The sequence below is a fragment of the Perca fluviatilis genome, chromosome 8 (assembly GCF_010015445.1).
Source record: "Perca fluviatilis chromosome 8, GENO_Pfluv_1.0, whole genome shotgun sequence".
NCBI classification, from domain to species: Eukaryota; Metazoa; Chordata; class Actinopteri; order Perciformes; family Percidae; genus Perca; species Perca fluviatilis.
The window spans coordinates 28,369,002-28,382,924 of NC_053119.1; the positions used below are offsets into that span (position 1 = coordinate 28,369,002).

At 41.2% G+C, this 13,923-nt stretch overlaps 1 protein-coding gene across 3 annotated transcripts in view; it reads right to left on the reverse strand.

Moving 5' to 3' along the window:
• Positions 1-13,714, reverse strand: part of tspan9a (tetraspanin 9a) — a 187,968-nt gene extending 174,254 nt beyond the window's left edge. For 2 of the 3 annotated variants that reach the window (XM_039808623.1, XM_039808622.1), the window contains exons 1-2: positions 13,598-13,714; positions 13,395-13,435 (exon numbers count right to left, since the gene is read on the reverse strand). The gene's annotated coding sequence lies outside the window, so the exon portion shown is untranslated. Of the gene's footprint in view, positions 1-13,394; positions 13,502-13,597 lie in introns of all 3 variants that reach the window. The other variant, XM_039808621.1, reaches the window with a different exon arrangement.
• Positions 13,715-13,923: the final 209 nt, after the last annotated feature.

Genomic DNA, 13,923 nt, shown 5'->3' on the forward strand with positions numbered 1-13,923 from the left:
AATGACATTTTTCGTGGATTTATACAGTATGTCAAGAAGCCAAATATTCAGATTACCCCCCACATACGACAAAGAAAAGCAGAACATTCTTACTATTGAGAAGCATAGTTTTGGGCATTTTGCTTGAAAAATGGCTTAAACACTCAAAACAGTTGCAAATACATTTTTCTCAACGTGATATCATGACTTTGCGTAAACCTACATGCCACTTTCCTGTTATCTGTACGCATTTTGAGCTATCCGCGTGTATGTCTACGCTGTATACAGCAGTCTGCAACGTCACAGCGTAAACATACACGCCACGTGGCACTTTCTAAAGTCACGTGGCGTGTTATCGCGAGGCTACGTGTTATCACGAGGCTACGATTGGGTTTAGGAAACGTCACGCATAGACAGCTAAAGAAACGCAGGTTGGGTTTAGGAAAAGAAGAACTGGTTTGAAGCGTGGAAAAGGAAACATCACACGCGTGGTCACATGCAGGACCCCATCCTCCACCCCGACCAACCTCCCTACGTGGATTTTCACCCTTTCATAGTACTCGCTACGGCGTCAATTCAAAACACAAGGTAATGTAAGTCAATGGAGGTCAAACGGCGTTGATAAACACGCTAAAAAGCAAGTATGCATCTTGATAACATGCCAATAATGGCATAAGAATTGGCGTGTCATACATACGCCATTTCATGAGATCAGTCTGTTTTTCTAGCCCTAACTAATTATTTCAACCTTAGTTAGACGTATTGAGTTTTAAAAAGTAATTCTTAAATGGAATTTCATTTAAACTTGAGTGAATATTTATTAGGGATACCCTCATTATGCTACCGTGGAAGTGTGGTGCTATTTTGAGCCTTGTTAGTGGTATAGAAATAGCAATTTCTTTTTACTTTGCCCGCGCCCCGACGACAAGCTTTATATGCTAATTAGCAGTTTGCCCTAAAACTGGTCACATTCGATTAGCATGAAAACATAGCCCAGACTCGGCACACATTATTATGTTAGTATGTTATTAACCACTAGGTTCATTTTGCGCTGGGTTTCTCCTTTAAAGATAGATATTTGTTTCTCAAATCAATGTAAAGAACATGTATATTACATCCTATGTGTTTTACTTAACTAGCCTAAACTCAAAGCTGTCCTACAAAGCATTTTGCGGAAAGAAATGCACTGATCAGTTTACACAAAGTCACTACCCTCTTCATGAAGAAAAAAAAAAGTAAAAATCTGCAAACCGCAGCCAAGAAAGTTGGAATAATTACCATTAGATCTTTCAAATCACAGACCGTAACATTAATAACCACAAGTGAGTCATGTGGAGTTTTATTGAAATTATGTAACACTTTTCAGGGTCATGTTTCTCAACAGTGGTAGTGACCATTGTTGTGACCCAACAGTGTGCAAAGTTGCTCAGTGCAGCTTTCAACAATATGCACTAAAACGTTATTGTTTTAATAAGAAAGAGAGTTCAATTAATTTAGCGAGCCAACCATTTATAACCATCCTGGGTAACTGAGAACGGCCTTGGCAAAAAGGAAAAAGGCTCAGGCCGATTTAAACAGGTTTACTATTTTAAGCGCACCGATATATATTACAATTCCCTTCAACACAACAATACACTAGCTTGAGCATTAAAAATGCAATTTGCAGTTCTATATCTGGTTTTTGTACAGTATGTGGTATCCCTGCATGCTTGGCTGTGGAAACTCATTTTGGAACAACAATGTGGAGAAAGTGCCGGTTATCCAACACCATACACTGGTTCATTGCTTTCAATCGAAGGGCATCACTACTTCTCGAAGTAGAACTCATTCACAGATTTGAATGCATTCCTACAAATAAAAAGGACATGAGATATCCACTTCTTCAATTTAAACACTCAGATATCAACAAAACAGCCTGTTAACAATTGAAACGGCTGCATTGTATACACAAAAACATACTATTATAGCTTCTCAAATACTATTCCTATTTAGTTAGGCATGAAACCACTACGGATATTGCAGGTGTTTAGCAGGTGTTAATGCCTCGGAGTTTGGACTTATGTCTGGGTGATCCAAGTTCATACAAAAAGTTAATCTAGGAGAACAAATACATGTCAATTTTTGCGGGCTATGGGTACATTCAGCCAAGTGGTAGGTGGAGGATGTAGTCTATTCAATCTTAATGCGACTTGTTGGAGCTTTAAAATAATCTACTTGACATTCAGTTAAATGGAATAAATTGCTTCTTTTCAACGGCTCGTTTCTCTCACTAGGTTCAAACAGTTTCAAGGGCATTTAATGGCTCCATCATCAACATACCAGAATCATACAGATTAATCAAATTTCAATCAGGAGATACACTAATTAAGCTGCAGGACTGAATTATTGCTCTTTTACTAATTCTTTTTCTAAGCTTTTGAAGGCCAAGACTAAGAAATCTAAGAAGAAAATCCCTAAACTGCCTGTTTGGCCTATTATACAGTTTGTGGACCACAGCAAAAGTACTCCACTCTCCTTATATAAACATGAGTTTGCTTAGCTTTTGCTTTTGCATAAATAAAAACATCACAGCAGGAAATTGGAAAACCATTGGAAGTGTCTTGAAATAACAGGACATAGATGAATATAAACTGATTCTAATCTTGGGGAAATGTATTCATTACCTTTTTTTTTTTTTCTTTCTTTTTTTTTAGAAAATGTCAAAACCTGTCAAATGTAATGACAAGATGAAACTATCCCACCACAAAACATCCACACCAAGTCCCCCATTAAAAAAAGGTTAGACTGTAACCTACTCTTCGGCGTGTCATACTTGTCAAACTGTCTCCTGTCTTCGAGGTTAGAGGCTACAGGGTGTGCGAGCTCAGGAATAGCTTTGCCAAAGGTTATGCTTTCAGCCCTTCATTGGGTAAACAAACACGTCATTCTTTCACTTTCACTTTCACTGCTGGTTGGTCTCAGATTCTCTGATTCTCTGTTTCACTCTCTTTGTGTCTCTTATACTGTATATGTAGATACAAAGAAAAACAGTCCGTTCTTCTTACATGGACCCCTTTGAATACAAACTGAGTCCTAACTACTACATATAATCTATTTAGGGTTATTTTTAATAACCACCCCATGAACGACTCTTTTGGGTCTGTAAGTTTTACATACATGTATGTCTTTGTATGCAACCATTTTGGTCGCAGTCTGGAGCACTGAATTTACTTGACAAATTAAAGTTTTGACCTGATGATTTTGACCCGATGGTGGCGCTAGAATCTAGCGGGGTGTCAAACTCATTTTAGCTCAGGGGTCACATGGAGGAAAATCTATTCCCAAGTGGGCCGGACCGGTAAAATCATGGTATATATAACTTATATAAACAACAACAACTTCAGATTGTTTTCTTTGTTTTAATACGATCAACATAAAACATAAAGCTAGAGCCTGAGGACAGTGTGTCCAAAATAGTACAAGCACAACATCACTATTAATCATAAAACACCTCAAGTTTATTTGAAAATTCTAAAGAAAAAGAACGCACAAACACACAATGCCTCAGTGATTCACAGAACTGTTTCACAGATCACAGAACTATATCAAGGTGTCATTTCTCAGGCAGAAATGTAGATACAAATAATGAAATCCTGTTCCCCAAACAAGTGCAAGAACCACAGAGTCATGAATAGGTTAAATATACAAATCAAATAAAAGCAATTAAAAACAATAGCACATCAACATAAAAACATATAAACATAAAGCTGGAGCCTGAGGACAGTGTGTCCAAAAGCACAACATCACTATTAATCATAAAACACTTCAAGTTATTTGAAAATTCTGAGGACAAAGAACATACAAACACACAATGCCTCAGTGATTCACAAAAGTATATCACAGATCACAGAACTATATCAGGGTGTCTCATACAGCACGTTAAGTGGGGCTGCATAGTTTATTTGACTCCCGATACCTGGCATCTTTTAGCTTTCACCAGCGCATCAATATCAGGCGTCACATCCTGAGTGGCAGCCAACTTCAGGATGTGATTCAAGTGCTTGTGCGTGAGTCTTGAGCGCAGCTTTGTTTTATTTATGCTCATTACAGAGAAAACTTGCTCACAAAGATATGTGGTTCCAAACATGCACAACAGTTTTGCAGCAAGCGCTGTCAAGTTGGGGTAACCTGGCAAGAGATTCTGATAAAATGTGTCCAAGCCAGCTGCGGCAAATTTACCCTTCAAATCCGAGTCACACTGCAAGTCTATTATTTCAAGTTGGATGCTGACGGGCAGATCAGAGGGATTCACGGTGAATGGCGAGCAAAAAACTTTGAAGTCTTTCTCCAGTTCACCAAAAATCTGAAAGCGTTGCTCAAACTCCCGTAACAGTCCCGTTATTTTATCTTTGAACCGCTTCATGTCTGCGACATGTTGGGTCGCGCGCACATTTTTCAGACAGGGGAAGTGAGCTGCATCACCACCGGCGAGTTGCGTCTCCCACAATGACAGCTTCAACTTGAAAGAACGTATGCTGTCATAATACTGCGTGACAACTTTGTTGCGCCCTTGCAGCGGTTTGTTCAAGTTATTCAGGTGCTCTGTAACATCCACCATAAATGCAAGGTCCTGCATCCATTCTGCGGAATGAAATTCTAACACTGGTTTGCCCTTTTCTTCCATGAACTGTTCAATTTCTTCTCGTAAATCAAAGAAACGCCTCAGCACAGCACCTCGGCTTAACCATCGTACCTCAGGGTTGTATGGCAGGCTATAGATGTGGTCTTTCTCTCTGAGAAGGCTGTCAAACTGACCGTGATTCAGGCTTCTGGATCGGATGAAATTAACAGTTTGGATGACCACCTTCATGACGTTATCCATCTTTAATGGCTTGCAACACAAAGCCTCCTGGTGCAAAATACAGTGAAATTCCAAAAATGACGTCCTCCATTTGCAGATTGCACTTTCTCTCTGAACTTTGTCACAATGCCAGCTTTTTTCCCGATCATTGAGGGCGCACCATCTGTAGCCAGGCTGACAGCGCGGGACCAGTCCACTCCGTCCCTGTCCAGCGCGCCGACGAGTGCGGTGAAAACATCAGCTGCTGTCGTCATATCTGTCATCGGCACCAACTCCACAAACTCCTCGGTGACAGTCAATGTGTCATCAACTCCGCGGATGAAATTGGCCAGTTGTGCAACATCTGTAATGTCCGTGCTTTCATCAATTGAAACTGAAAACACAATAAATGACGTTACTTTTCGCTTCAACTGTCTGTCCAAATCCACTGAAAGATCGGAAATCCTGTCTGCAACTGTGTTTCTTGTCCGGCTGATATTTGCAAAAGCCTGGCGCTTTTCAGGGCACACAATCTCCGCTGCCTTCATCATGCATGTTTTTACAAATTCACCCTCACTGAATGGTTTTGAAGCCACTGCGATTTCATTAGCAATGAGGTAGCTAGCTTTCACTGCAGCGTCACTGACGTCTCGGCTGTGAGTAAACACAGACTGCTGTTTCTTCAGACCCGCCAACAGTTCATTCACCTTCTCTCTTCTCCGCTGTCCTTGAAAGTTGTCATATTTGTCGGCATGAAGACTCACATAGTGGCGACGAAGGTTATATTCTTTTAGCACTGCAACATGCTGTGAACACACCAAACATACAGCTTTCCCATTCACTTCTGTGAATAAATAGGAGGATGACCATTTTTCTTGGAACGCTCTGCACTCTGCGTCCACTTTTGGGGCATATTGGGGCAATGAGGGTGCCAAAGCACATAATGTTAAAAGTAGAAGCCGCAATAAATTTCGCGGGACTGGCTGCCTTTGCTTGACCTACTTGCTCTGCCCCGATATAAACAGTTTGCTTGCTTAACGCAATTGCTATTGCGCCATACAGTGGACGCAATTGGAACAGCAGTTTCTTTTATTGAAAAATTGCCGCTCATTTTTATACTTTACAAAATCATCTCGCGGGCCGGATTAAACCCATTTGCGGGCCTGATCCGGCCCGCGGGCCGTACATTTGACACCCCTGTAGATGAAAACTCAGAGGATTACCAATGTCATTAGAATTTATCTTTTTTTTTTAAGATTATTTTTTGGGGCTTTTCCTTTTATTACATAGAGACAGTGGATAGGCATGAAAGGGGGAGAGAGATGGGGGATGACACGCAGCAAAGGGCAGCAGGTCGGATTCGAACCCCCGCCGCTGCAGGACTCAGCCAACATGGGGCGAACGTTCTTACTGGGTGAGCTAGAGGCCACCCCATTAGAATTTATCTTATTGGCAATATGGATATCTGTACTAAATTGCACCATAATACATCCAATAATTGTCAACCTGCTTGTGACACTAGAGGAAAAGTCAGGGGACCATCAGAGATGGTAGGATTCATCCTCTGGCGACAATGAGTGTCAGACAGGACGACACTGCCATACCGAAAACCATGCCACTAGCATGACTAAAAACATACTAAGGGTAAGAGTAAAACGCCTGTTTAAGATCAGATCTGAAGAGCCTCGTTGAGTGGATGATTGCACCATTACACCAACTTGTCAGAGGCAGTCAACCGGCAAAAAGGTGCAGACGCATGTATGATTCCAACACATGTTCAGCTTGCTTTCACATGACATGAATACAAATCAGAGTGAAATTGCAAAGCAGATGACCCATGAGACGGAAGCCTATATACGACTGATGGTACAGAGTGGCCAGCGAAAAAGGCAGCCCTCAGTGATGTGAGGCACCAGATGCTCGGAAATGACTACATCCAATATATTTTATGTCCATCTGGGATCTTTAAATGTATCATTAAAACAGAACATTTGGCAGCACAGGATAACATTTTCCTTAGTGTTCAGTGTGTTGGCAGGTTTATATATACATAATGACAAATAATTTTACCACAAACTTTAATTTAGACCAGGTATTTACTGAAGAAATTCCCCCTGGCGTTTATGTAATATTCAATGCTTATTGTGGGTTTATTTAGTGCCTACTAAAAGTGCCTACTAAAAAAAAATTGTGTATACACAGAGCATAGAGGAAATTGTGGTTTCTTCATTTGAATAAACCAAATGTGTCTAATTTAGGGTGTAAGGGTAAATGATTGGGCAACAAGATTTTGCATGTTAATGGCACTGTGAAAACGTATGAATCAGACAAGTTTTAAACTCATTTTAACTAATGATTCAGCACTCATTTTTATAACAGCCTGTTGGATGCATGATAACTGGAGTCCAATCCAATCCATCAACTATGATTCATTGCATGTTACACAAAAAGGGGCAGTATTCCCACAAACAAGCTGTATCCATGTAATACGTTCCAGATAGGTTTAGTTACAAGTGGATGCTTATTGCTGACATCTTTCCTAAATAACGATTCACCACCAATGAAAGGAATATAGTATGTCACAGATGAAGTGGCCAATGAGCATCCAAAGCAAAGTGGATCGTGAGTTCAGTTGCCATGATGAGGACTTAATCCAAGAGGCACCGGGCTCTGTAGTGACTCACAAAGATGCTTTTGATTAGAGCACTGGCATGAGGTAGGAGGAGAGCTGGCTCTGCCTTGCCAATGAGGCTCTCTTGTGTTACGTTAAGCACAGCATGTTTAAAGCTGGTAACAAATTACTCTTTCAGGATATCTATCTATCTATCTATCTATCTATCTATCTATATTGTACCATCAAGCATTTAGGAGAGCAGACAGGGCAGGACGGGCTGCCCCCCGATGTTGTGTTAACAAAACTTGTTGGAAGAGAAAATGTGCTATTGATTTTTTCTTTTCTCTCTTTGTTATCCCTCAGAGATGGTTTAGGTTGTTGCAACTTAGCTGGCTTTTTTCAAGTGGAATCCAAGTATGTTTAACACCTTATAACAACTAGGATGGCATTTTGGTGATAAACCCTGAAAGTGACTGGACGTGTGAGGGGAGGTACAGAGAAAGGTGTGGCAGTCATTTTGGTGTCAAGGATTACTGGTCTGATGAAATCTCGTTGGCTGTCGATGGGTGGCCGTGCAGGTAGGTCTTTAAGAAGATATGTTTATTTATATTAGGACAATGCACATTAATCAACATTTCTGTAAATGCGCCAGTGTTAGCCAGTCGGCTAATTTTCAACTGTAGTCCTAGTTGCATTTCATCTGCAGCTTTTAATTTGAGGGGTAACATTTGGTTGTTATTTTGCCTTTCAAATTGACAGTGTGTAGCTTTTTCTTACACACACACACACACACACACACACACACACACACACACACACACACACACACACACACACACACACACACACACACACACACACACACACACACACACACACACACACACACACACACACAAGACACGCTGACCATCTATCAGTCCCTCCAGAAAAACACGATTGCATAATTCAATGCATAATCAGCCAAAGTCCGCATATTTATGCGGGGGCCGCATTTTTTCAAATACACCGCACTTTCGCCACATAAATGCTGATTTCCGCGCAAAATATGCGTGGCTTCCATAATTTCATAATCCCCACATTTTCGTTGCAAAAAAGTCACATATATCTTAGCAGAAAGTTGAAAAATGTTTACTTCACATAAGATCAGCCATTTTCCCTTTTCCCCTGTTGCCATGGGAGCATTATTAAGTGACGTAATTACGCGACGTGAACATCATCGAAAAGCAGGGTGTTGGGGGAAATCACATTTTTTTTTCTCTTTTTCATCAAACCGCAGTTTTTGCAAGTTCCCGCAGTTTTTGGAAGTTCCCGCAATTTTTGCAAGTTCCCGCAATTTCATCGAATAAAATTGCATAAATATCCCGCATATTCCATCGCATTTTTTAAGAAAACATGCCGCATAATCAAGGATTTTTTGCCCGCAACAATCACAAAAAAACTCTTTTTTTCTGGAAGGACTGATCAATGCAACATAAAAAAGGGGTTCCTATTGTGCCAGTCTTGAATTTTCATTACAAAACTACATACAGGACAGGTTACATACAGGAGAGTATTGCCTTAAGAGAGGAGTAGAGCAGCATATTTGAATGGCTATGATTGATGCCAGCCTCTGTCACACCTGATAACAGTGTAATCCTTCAAAAACTACCCTTACACAACTGCTGTGTGAATGCTTCTGGTCTCAAAATTACAATGACTAAATGTAAAAAAAAAAAAAATCTATTTTCAAAATGAGTCAAACAAATAAGGACTAATATAAAATATAGAAGAAGAATAAAAATAAGTTTTATTTATTAAATTGGGGAAACTCATATTTACACTTTGTTGTTATTCATTACACACACAAGGACCACAGACATGCATTAGTGGAGAGATGTCAGAGCGAAGGGGCTGCCACATAGTCGGCACTCCAAGGGGGTTCGGTACCCTGCTCAAGGGCACCTCGGCAGTGCCCAGGAGGTGAACCAGCACCTCTCATCTCTGTACCGTGGTCCTTGCGGGACTTGAACCTTGTTGTTGATTCAACTTGTTACATTATATTGTTCGGATTATCATCTTGATGCCTTCTATTAGACAGTTGAGGGTTCCACAGGTTAGAAGTTACAGGCTACAGAACTCATTATTTCCTTAATCTGCACTGCGGTGGAGCCTGAAGGACATGTATCTCTTCAGACACTACATTTTATGCGCTTGTATGTTTTTTTTTCCACTTATGTGAAACAGAGCACGGCTGTGATGACAGACAAAATCCAGAAGACCATCCAAAAGTTTAAGTGTGTGAGTGTAACCTAATGTAATATATTCTAAATGGCAAAACCAATTTGTATCGTTGACAGCTTTGTCCCTTTTCCCCGAGCATGACATCACTTGCACTGAATATACGGTCATGTTTTATACACTGCAGTTGTACAGTTAATATGCTGAAAGCTGAGACATCACATGTACAGTATAACTCGGTATTCCGTGATCAAAGTACTGTTTATAGTCACTGGAGCCATCCTCTAATACATAATGGTGAAAATGGTCTGGAGCAGGATAATAAGATCCACCCATTGCTGGACGAGCTACAACCATAACAGGCTATACGAGTTAAATACAGCATATAGACAGTCAAATGAAACCGAAATCCCTTCCAAATTTAAAGCAACTAATGACAAATAAAATCAACACCGTCCCATCAAACATAATATATACTGTATGGCTACGGTAATGGACCCATTCCCTTTAAAAAAGAAACTCTATGACACGGCTCTCAGCTCACAAAATGACTTACAACACGGATTTTGACTGAAACTGATTCATGGGTATGGCCATGGATCATCTCCACAGGAATTTATGTGATTCAACAAGACAAAAATGTAATTAATTACAACCAGGTGCTCGCTTTCTCCTCTGAAAACCATCCAGTCCTGATAAATCTAAAATAATCGAAGCTGGGGTTGCAGTTTGAGCTCCACCATTGCTCAACATTAGCGTGAATAAGAGAGGAGAAATGTGTGGCCCTCAGTTTCAACATAACAGGAGGGTTAAGTTATCTATTGCACTTCAAAAATAAGTTTGTGTGCTTTAAATCATTATTTGTTGCTATGTTTTACCATTTCTTATCATGGAACTACAATTTCAGACAACAAACGTGTACACATTAGCAACACGTTACTCTAAGTACATCATCTTAGAAACATTTGCCATGTGAAGCTCTTTATGTCTCCACCATTGCTGGTTCCTGGCTTTGAGATAAAAAAAATAAAAAAAATAAAAGTCCTACACATCATCAGCTTGCCAACACAGACAAAAGCAACCAACACAGGCTATAGCTACACAGGCCGCCAGGAGAGGAAGCCCTGTCGGCTAAAGTCAACAAGTCTGACATTACAAATCCCGGTCAGCGCTGAAACAAAACTGCATGATGTGGCGTGAAAAGCGGAGCAGACAGCAGCAGTCACGACCTCACTTCCCCTCTGTTCATTCACTGCAAAGACGACATGTATGGATGGCATGTACTCCAACATGCATACACTGAGTTTATGGGACAGCGTGACACGTTCGATCTAAGCAGGAGGGCATACTGCACAAAATAGACTTGACTGTAAACAAGCGCCTGCCATTCACATACCGAGGTCAAAATATAGGCACAGAATGTGCTGCTCGCAGTGTATATATACGGCTAAGAGTTAGATATCCGATCTACATCTCATGAATGCACAACTTGAGTATAGGGCACATATAAAAATGGGTAGACACACCCATAAAGCTGAAATAAGGACTATAGCAGGGGGCATCTCTGGCACAATATGTAAAGTCAGAGTGAGTCATGGCACACGGCGAACCAGCGACATCTCACACAGACAAAGACAGTGATGCACAGAGCCTTGCTCTTCCCGTTGATGATTGGCCCAAAGGGAAGAAGTGATTAAACTGGCAGGGGGGTTGGGGGGATGAGAGAAATAAATGTTGATATAGCCGCACAACTCATCCATTGTGAGGCCTTGGTGGAATGAGATCTGCCGAGCATGGACGGTCCTGCCCCCTCTCATCCCACAGAATGGGAACGTTCACGAATGGACAGAACAGAGAGCGGGGGCTCTGTGGTGGCAGAGAAAGCCGAGGAAGTAAACACAGTCCGAGGCTCACATTGCTGCTTTTGTTTACCACCGCAGAGAATCAGCCAGTGTGCACCAGAGGAAAACCTCCTGACAAAAGGTTAGGATTGTCACCGATTCAAAAATAGTCAGAGAGAAAGTTAGCAACCCTTGATGTCAGTGACTGTTCGTTGGTCTCATTATGTAAACGGAGGCCTCGCTGAAGAATACAATGAGACGCAGCTGACTGCTTAAACCACTCTTTTTTTTTTTTTTCCCTCTTTTGAGTGTAGCTTGCTGGTGGGTATGGCAAGTAGATATGACTGGGAAAAAGAACATTCACCCTCCAAAAGTTGGTGAAGACACAAGAGTGAAATTCAGGAGAAAATGTACATATTTCTTCTCAACAGTGGGTCATAGGTGTGCGTGGGGGTGGGCACAGGGGGGCCATGAGAGAAGCAGGAATGTAGGGTCAAATGGATGGTGGAAGACCTTTCTATCCCCTCCCTTACACCAGAATAGACATGATCCACAGCATACCACCATGGTAAAAAAAAAAGAGCTGCTGTTTTGATATGGCCCCAGTTGACTTCGGTGTTGGCTCTCGGAGTTATATTTCTTCCCAACATAATGTGCCCCAGTGAATTCAACACTTCCTCTAAAAAGGAGTGAGCATGTGATAAATAAGACAAACTGAACTTTACCCCCCCGGAATACAATAATCATAAAATAAGCAAAGGACCACTGCCCATAGTGGTTAACAACAGTGGCAAAAAAAAACAGTTAACTGCTGAGGTGCACCAAAGCATGCAGAGCTTTCGCCACATCTGGTAGACCCATCAATGAACGGTGATGACGAAAGGACATTCACTCTCAGACACAGAGGCCAAGTCAGGACTAGAAACGACATCACCGGCAGCACCGAGATATGTAGACGGAAAAGGCTTCTCCTCCTCAGGGATCAGGTTTAGATTTGCAGCCACCTTGGGTGATGCTCGGTCATAATAACCAAACACAAGCGTAGTAATTAGGCCCATCCGAGTGTCTGCGCTCAAACACACAACGCTGAAAAGAAGGGTCAATCAGGGAGGAACTCCAGTGATGAGCCTATTGTTGAAGGAGGCATGTTGCTCGCGTGGCTCGGAGCAGCATCTCATTCAGCTGTTGCCTCTGAAAAGGACTCAGAATTTATGCTCTGATTCTTGACATTCCTTTAGGCTTACGTGAATCAACGTATAATAAAAAAAACACCAAAAATGTGTCAGCTCAGAATGCAGAATGTGTCATTCATACCACGAATATAGCCTGCATACATATATGTATATGCAAAGTAACTTCTTTTTTATTAAGGACTTTCATGCTGTCATAATACACAACACATAATGACAGACTGAAAAAGTAAACGTAGCCTATGTCTTTGTATGAGGTCTAAGTTGTGTCACTCTTCAAGCTCACATTCAAAGCTTCTTGGCATAAAACTCATGATTCCCTGCCAAAAAAATAAGTAGCCTAGAGTCATAAAATAACAGTAATGGGAATATTATAGTCTTAACAGGAGTTCATAAAGGATTATAAAACCACTAAACACTCAAAAGTCAGTTCTACAGACAATATAAAAAAAAAAAAAGTGCAGTTGCCTAATATTGTAGGAAGATTCCCACAAAATACCATAAGGTCGCTACAAACACATTATAAGGGCATTATATTATGGTTGTTTACTTTTTCCAATCATATGTGTTACATGTTGTAGCTGGGACAGTAAAAAGCTCACTAAGTTACCGTTGGACACATCCTACAGCAAAGTTGGACGCCACAGTAGACTACATGGCGTTAACGCTGACTACGGGACGTAAACAAACACCGCTGTCACTTAAACAACGCCACAGAGACAGTCTCTTACCTGCTAAAGCTCCTCTGAAGTTATCGTTGAGCGGCTGCAACCTGTCGACAGTGAAAGTAGCGTGAAATCACTGCCACGCGACTCCAGTCCAAACTTCCCAGTCGGACCTATTTAGTATATATTCGTTCAGCTTCTGCCCTGCCGAAAACAAAAATCTGGGATAGCGCCTTTCTACCCCCCCCCGAAAAAAAAAAGAATCAGACCTGTCTTCCTGACAACCTTTGGTACCCGCTATGCGTCTCTGCTTGATGATGAGTTGGGAACGGCGTTTTCTGGTTTGTTAAGGAGGAAATGAAGTTCGAGGAAGAAGAAGAAGGGACTGTTACTGACTCCTACAGGCGCGTCACAGCTCCGGAGCTTTTAAATATGAGAAGTACAGGGACTTGGGAGCCCATAAAAAGTGAAACCAGTTTGATTTATTGAGATTAGTCTCAGAGGTCGAACTATATTGTATTAATTTGGCAGCTGTGAAAAACTACGTTTTGACAGCTGACCACAGAGACCAAGGTAATGCAAATAGTATGGGCAA